Source organism: Aotus nancymaae, unplaced genomic scaffold (assembly GCF_030222135.1).
Source record: "Aotus nancymaae isolate 86718 unplaced genomic scaffold, 86718_ANA_hifiasm-v0.15.2.pri h1tg000011l, whole genome shotgun sequence".
Taxonomy (NCBI): Eukaryota; Metazoa; Chordata; class Mammalia; order Primates; family Aotidae; genus Aotus; species Aotus nancymaae.
This window is the reverse complement of record NW_026988422.1, coordinates 39,494,859-39,502,912: the sequence shown is the minus strand read 5'-3', so window position 1 is coordinate 39,502,912 and position 8,054 is coordinate 39,494,859. Positions and strand designations below refer to the sequence as shown.

The following is an 8,054-nucleotide window of genomic DNA, read 5'->3' as shown; positions in this document are numbered from 1 at the left end:
CATCTCAAAAACAAAAAAAAAGAGAAGGGCCTGTGCTTGACCTCAAGTTATGCAGAGTAGGGGAGATCTGCCACGGGAAAAGTTGATGGGCCATTTCCAGACTTCGATCTGACACAGAGAGGAGCATGTCCCAGGGAAGCAAAACCATAGGAGGCTGGGCCCAGGAGGAGAGGATGTCTCAGAAAAGATCAGTTCCACGTCAGATCAGTACATGGGCTGCCAGTTCCTGGGAGGAAGGGAGGCAGCAGTCCTGTGCTCAAAGTGAGTTACATAGCAAAGACACAGAACACGTTCTCTTAAAATCTTAATAGTTTCTCAGAATTCTTCCTGAGCTAAGACTCCTCTGCTCACAGTAAGCCCTTCTTATAAAAATGAGTGTCAGTACCACAAAACGAAGTTGTGAATCAGCTGAGCTGCCAATTTCCTGGAGGTCATCACTGAACCTAAGGGTGGGCTCAGTCTGAACTGAACTGGCTTTTCCAGGTATCTTGACTCAACCAGCCCATCCAGAACTTCCTTGCAAAGAAGCTATCACTGAAGCAAACACCATTTGTTCATCCTCTCCTCTCATTTGGAGTTGGTTTTGTTTTACAGCACTGAAGATGGAAACTAGGAGTACAAATGAGACATTCTCAGAGCTAAGTAGAGTTTATTTAGTTTTATGACCAGGGGCCAGCAGGCATGCTACTCCGCCTACCTTGCAAGAAACTGCTGCAAAAATAGGCCGGGATGATGCTGAATCTGCAAATGTAAATGCAGATTTCAATATGACTCTTCCTTAGTGGTTCTCCCTTTTGGACCTGCTGCTTCTGTTTCATAGGTTTCATGTTTCATCCCCACCCTTACCTTCTAACAGATGCCATGTAGAGTTCGAATTCCCTGTATTTACTCTGTTCTCCCTCTGAAATGTTCCCCTTTTTCGTCTCTCTATCATGTATCTTCAAGATCTATTTCTGGTTTTCAACCTTCTATCAAGGCATGCTTGACAACTCTGAATTCCAGAAATCCTAACTGCACTCATAATCTATAGTGGTGGTTCCAAAATTTGACTACAAAGCAAATCTCTCCAAAGAACTTTTAAAGTTTTTAACCATCACCCTCCTCAGACTGTCCAAATTAGAAATTTGGGTGATAAGGTCCAGGAAATCTGTCTTCTGTTTTGTTGTTGTTTTTACATGTTTCCATAGGCCCTCACTTAAGAATCACTGGACTCGAAAGAGGTTGCACTTGATATATACTATCAGACTGTTTTGTTTTGTTTTCTTTTTTAGAATGGAGCAATGCTTTATTTTTACACACTTTGACAAGGAGGTTTTCCATAAACAATCTTTCCAGTGGAGAACAGAGAACATGAAAACAGCCTCCAGACATCAGCAGCTGCTTTGCTCAGGGCCAAGGCTCCCCCTTGCCCATGCGGTGAGGTGGAGAGGGTATACATCCCTTCATCAGCTTATCCCGCTGCTTCCTGATGGTACTCACACATGTCATCGTTTTCTACCAAAGTATACACTCTATGAAATCATCATATTCTATCTGGCACTCTTTCTCTGCCCAGGTACTACCGATTCCATTTGCCCATTCTATCCATTCTTTTTCAAAAGCATGTCATCAAGCAGGAATCTCGTAGGGCTGTTCAGCACTTTGGATTGTCAACCATCGATCTCTGTTAAGGCCGAACCTTTTCTGCACATCCAAGAAAGGCATGGCGATCCAAGGCCCGTGCCCTTGTCTCTTCTCCGACCGCCACTTCGGGACGACTCCATATTGTTTTTTAACTGTTTGGAGTTTGCAACTTTTGTTTTCTCTACCAACCCATTGGCTCCCCACTCCTACACACACACATACACATACACACACACACAAATACATATGTTCACACCGACACACATATATACAGCCCAGAGTACGTGGTGAAAACTTAACAAATTATTGATTCTAGATTACCATACCCAAGAAGGAAAGAAGACAATGGAATGGTGGGAGTATGAATTATTTATATCTTCCTTTTGTTGTGATTGTATGAAGAACAAATCCTAAGCAGGACTCAGACTATTCTCTCAAGAGCTCGTCTTAAAGGGTAGGTGCTGGTTTTCACTGCACCACACCAGCACCCGCACATGCCCATCAAGACTCCCTCAAGGGAAGGGAGGGTGAGGATAAAGACCCAGACAATGGGATCTTAGGAAAGGAACCTAAGAAAGCCAGGCCTTAGGAGAACCGAAAAGCCATCAGAAATATTAATAACAATGATTGTAGCTATTATTTTCTGAGGATTTACTGTGTGCCAGGCACTATGCTAAGCAAGTCACTGGCAGAGACACCATCATTTCTCCTTTCAAGGTGAAGAAATTGAGTCCTAGAGAAGTTAGGTCATTTGTCCAAGTTCACAAATGACAAAGAGTCCAGAGTCTAATCCAGGCCTATCAGATCCCAGAGTTGGAGTGTTTAACTGTTTTTTCCATTTCTTAAGATCAAGTGGCTCTTTCTTTTCTCTGCCTCTCCACAGAAAAGCTCTCTCTACTTTCTCCTCTACTTGAAATCAAAATAGCTGCCTCACCCCTAGAGCTTTTATATAGGCTTTTATCTCTATGACTCTAATTTAAATTATTGAGAAAATCTGACTAGCTAATGAATTAGCTGGATTTGAGTCGAGTGTTCATCCATCCATGATCCAATCAGCCATAGCTAGGAGGATCACTCTAGAGCTCTGATTGGTACAGGCAGATTGCCTGCTATGGCCATCATACCAGGACATCGCTTACTATCCCTGAAACCAGAACACTGGAGTGGGAGATGTAAACTTGCTACCTTCCTCACATGTAGAATCAGGCTAATCATGGTACACCCGCGCAGTGCTATTTTGAGAGTGAAAGGAGTTAATCTATATGAAGTCCAGAGAACAGCGTGTAGCTCACAGGAATTGCTATGAATGGTATTATTATGCAGGTTATATGACCACCACTTTTGCTCAGGTTTGCCAGGATTCTATGTCCTTGACTCCCAACTTAGTTTGATTGCCTTGACCCAAACCTTTGAAGAGCATGTACACAAAGAAATGCCATGTGTCTCTGCAAACACATCTTTTCCAGTGTAGCTCTGCTAACACCCTGAGACAAGCAGAGGTGAATGCCTCCCAGTCTGAAAATGTCCAGGGCTATTCTACAGTGACCCAAACCAAGGCTAGCTTTTATCTTTGGGAAAGTAATTCCAAAAATCAAGTCTTAAAGGAAGAAAGCCAATTTCACAGAAGTGATAGGCAGAAATACCCTCCAGCAAACTCTGCCCCTGAAGTCACATGTGTTACTCAACTGGTTCATTTAACAAGGAAACGATTCATTAGTGACCATGAATAATAGGTAAAAAGGACTATGGCACTGAGAATGTTCAAATAACCAAAGGGAATTATGCATTGATGTTACATTCCTAATGCCTAATGCCCAGACAAGCAATATGGGGAATTAAGTATCACAAGAAGGTAGTTATGAATCTCAGCATAGTTCTCCTAGAATCAACTTAAGCAATGCTTTATTACAAAACAGGCATTCAAACTTTTGTTGATTTGATAGAGTCAATAAACTACAAAGAGAGACATCTCTGCCATGAAGCATTATCCAAACAAGAAAGGTAAGGAATTTTTCACCCTCAGTTAGGCTGTATGTTATCATAACAACCACTAACATACATTTGTATTATTTCAAATGTCTCCTTTGAGATTCCCGACTATTGCCCTGCAAGCAAAGTAAGGCCATGATCATCCAATTTTACAGATGATAAACTTGAGGCTCAGCACCTTCTACCACTTGCCACTGCTGGTGAGAAGAACGTAGAACTAGAACCCAGGTCTTCGGACCCATGTGTCCTTCCCCTGCCCCATGATGTCTCTGTGTGGGGTGTTTCCAGTATGACTATGGGAAGAAGCTTCCAAATAGCAAGATCAACTGGTTGAGAAATCATTGGGGTTTTTTAAAGTGTGTCCCTTGAGTCACCATTGTGTCATGATATTCTAAGAAGCAGCTTGGGACTCACTGCTCACCATGCAGCCCATCTTGATTTATAATGCACCTTAGTTTATTAAAGGCTCTGAGCAATCATATCACAAAGAAACCCAAATAACTTATACTAGCTCTGTATTCCCCAAACTTATGTGACCATAAAACTCTGTATATATTATTTATTAATATTAAACAGAGGAATATTCTTTGGAAAATATTTGAGACTGCATTAAAAACAATTATTTGGTGACACGAGTAAATTAACTAAAGAATTACGCCTCATTCTTCCTTGCCTAATCCCCAGTTTCTTAGACCCAAACTAATTTCTAAAAGCAATACTAGTTCTAAGTATAATTTCCGGACATACAGTGAGCTATTAGAAAGCACATAAGGAGAGACAAAACTTTAAAGAACTGAAGCAGGCTTTAGGAGGGCAGATTAATATAGAAATTGAGCTTCTCCCTCCACCCGCCCTGTGGCCTACAGAAACTCCAGGTGGCCTTCATACCTCATTCGTTCTCTTCACCTTCATGGCTTTTCGTTTATCTAGGGCTATGCCAGTGGCTTGGGGAGTAAGATATTTTTTCTTCTGTTCCTCATCTGTAGCTTTCCCCACAAAGAGAACTTTCTCTAATCTTCAGGGAGAAATCTTTGTCTTTCTGGAGATGAACATCTGATATAGAAAGTGGAAAGGTTGGTCACCCTGTGGTTGCCAGGGACAATGACTGGCAGCATTGAGAGAGAAGGGAAAGGTACACGTGTGCCTTAGAAAACCTTTATCAAGGATTAATTAACCAACCAATTGACACCCACTGCACAAACAGAGTGAGTGAGCTCCTTCTTTATAAAACGACTTTTTTACACCTTTTTATCAGTGGCTGTGGCTCCACAGTTAACTACCTCCCCAGTTTACGTTTGTTTCCCTAAAAGAATTTGACTTCTGACTCCTCTTAACTGCACACCTTTACATCCATATGAAATCCATTGCACCAAGTTGCCAATCTCTTGCACATATATCCCATCATGTTGTTCAGGACACGTTATTCCAAAATATGGCACCTTGGCAATGGAGGAAGCGCAGAAGCAGGAGGGTCACTCTCCCTTTCTGCCTCCCTTCTCCCCTGAAGCAGGCCATAAAATCTAGCTGATGCTCTCTGAAGTAGGTCATAAGATTCTCATTCCAGAGGGGTCCTCCCTATACCTGGGGAAAAGGAGTGGAAGACACAGAGACTCCAGGAAGTATCAGCACAAACAGGCCTGCTGAGCTTCCCCCAGTTCATTACCATGAGGTCACATCCCCTTCGTCTGATCACACTTCAGCATGACTGTCTACTCTACATCAAACCAAAGCAGAAAAATACACAGTTCTCCCTGTTTCTTTGAGTCTTTATTTCTGAAGGTTCCTGTGTTACATATTAAATAAATGTGCATGCTCTTCTCTTGTTAATCTGTCTTTTGTTATAGGAATCTCAACCATGAACCTTGTGATGGATGAAGAAAATATATTACTTTTTCTCCCCTATGCTCACTTGGGGAAGTACAGGTGCTTCCTTGCCTACAACCATTCCAAGAAGCTGTAGTGTTTTAAGATGCTACCTCTAGTCTTCAGCCTCACCCTGGGCCAAAGCAGGGTTCAGGGTTTAGCGCTTTGCAGGTGCTTTCTGCAAAGTTTTTTTTTTTTTTTTTTCCTCACATGTGATTCCAAAGGGCTTAGGCTTCCTAGAGACTTTTCTTCTACTCAGGTTCTCCTCTGTAAGGTTTCTTCTTTACTTTCAGAGCAATTTTTCCAGGAAACATTCCTGAAGGTTAAGACAATGTGACCCAGAGGGCATAGGTCAGCCTCTCCTTTGGCCCGAAGGCTACAGATAGTGACTTCCTTAGTGGCCCAGCCTTCTCTCAAGAACAGGAAACACATTTATTCTAGGAGGCTTTCTCCGGAGCAGAGGTGAGTTAGCGCCTTCCAGAGGGCCACTCCACTGTCCCCACCTTCCCTGCTCTCATTGTCTCCAGCAGATATTTTCCTCGGAGACAGTTCACTCCTTTGCAGTTCCTCCAGGGAAAGCAGCAGCCTGAGGACTGGGGTCCTGGAGCACAGACAATCCCTCTCCATTGTTTTGGTCAGAACAATACAGCTAACACTGAGCACTGTTGAGTGACCTCTCCGGGAATTCGGCAGTCCGGCAGTCCGTCATCTCTTTTCTCTCTTGCTCAAAGAGCAAAATTAACTTTCTAGATGTTACAGAGTAAAGGATTCTTCCTTGAGGTCTTTAACGACCCAGGGCAGAAAAAAGCACCCTACTCAGATGATTCCCCCCTTAGCTGCTTGTAAAGTTCCACTCCACTTAGGTTAAAGATGGTACTTTTTGCAAAGGTTAATAATAAAACTGCTAAATAATAAATACTGCAATTTAAACAACAAAAACAAACGTATGTAAAATATATGGAAGTGTTTTATGTTTTAGGGTATATTTTTTATGATAGAAATAGAGAGAGAGAGAGAGGGGAGAAAAAAAGATTGGGGCAAGTGAATGATTGAAAAGCTGGTGTTCTAAATGCACATAGCCTACCTGAAAAGCTCAGCCAGCAAGGTCTGTGTATGAGCCGGGCATGTCTCCACAGATGCCACTAGGGGAGCTCGGACAAAATCTTCCTAAAGAAGGGAGTGGGGAAAACTAAAATGAAAAAAGCAAGAGAGAATTCTAACTGCCATCACATATGTTACTTGAGAATTTTGGACTCTTCAGATAGCAACTTTTCTCTGCAATACCATTAACTTACACGTGACAACATAGACCAGAACATGGCTATAATGAACAGGGGGTGGACACCGACATTACCTGAGCATTCCATCCCATGCCTCTTCTATTACTATTAGTTTCTGTTAGCCCCATGTTTTGTAAAAAAAACAAGAGTAGTGAGTGGTTCATTGTCATCAAATTGCCTGACGCCAGGCCTTGCTTTTGCCACTACCCCTGCTGCCTGTCTACAGACAAAAGCAGATGAGAAATAGCACCACAAAGGCAAGTACCAGTCATCCCTTCGTATCTGCAGAGGACTGGCTCCAGGATCCCCCTTACACACACACACAGCTCAGATACCAAAATTCAAGGACGCTCAAGTCTCTGATATAAAATGGCTTGGTATTTGCATATAACCTACATACATTCTCCAGAATATTTCAAATCATCTCTAGATTATTATTATTATTATTATTATTTTTTTTTTTTTGAGACGGACTTTCACTCTTGTTACCCAGGCTGGAGTGCAATGGCACGATCTCGGCTCACCACAACCTCTGCCTCCTGGGTTCAGGCAATTCTCCTGCCTCAGCCTCCTGAGTAGCTGGGATTACAGGCATGCGCCACCATGCCCAGCTAATTTTTTGTATTTTTAGTAGAGACGGGGTTTCACCATGTTGACCACATTTTTAATATAATTTAAAAGCTATGTAAATAGTTGTTAGACTGTATTGTTTTATTTGCATTATTTTTTATTGATGTATTTTTTATTTTTTCCAAATATTTTCCATTCTCAGTGGGTTGAATCTGGGAATGAGGAACTCACAGATGTGGAGGTGTGACTACAGCCTGGTGTCATTAAATAAGAAACAGAAAGGAGACCCAAAGATCACCTGGTTTCCAAGCATGGTCCAAAGACCACCTGCATCAGAATCACCTGGAGAGTTTGTTAGAAATGTGGATTCCTGTTGCCCACTCCTAAAGATTCTTAATTAACTGGCGATTCTTATGTATTCCTTAGTTTGTAAATCATTAAATTTTAGTCCAAATATCAAAAAGAAGGGAGTGTGCTGCTCATCCTCTGTTAGCCTCACTTAAAAACTAGTCAGGGTAGAGCCAGACTGGGATCCAGATATTCCACGGTGCAGGCCCTCCCCACCATGCTCTGCTGCCTGTCAGGCACAGTTAAGGTGGAGAAATGAAACCAGCTTGATAAAAGTGTTTTGCTCTTCACCATCTGCCTCCCATTTTCAAACCATCTGTTCCTTCTCATGAATTATTTTGGCTATTAAGGCACTATAGGGTGATGATTAAAGCTGAATTC

The 8,054-nt window shown here is 42.2% G+C and overlaps 1 pseudogene; it reads right to left on the bottom strand.

The window, feature by feature from the left end:
* Positions 1-1,386: 1,386 nt before the first annotated feature.
* LOC105729074 (NADH dehydrogenase [ubiquinone] iron-sulfur protein 5-like) lies at positions 1,387-1,704 on the bottom strand (annotated as a pseudogene).
* Between the last annotated feature and the right edge of the window lie 6,350 nt (positions 1,705-8,054).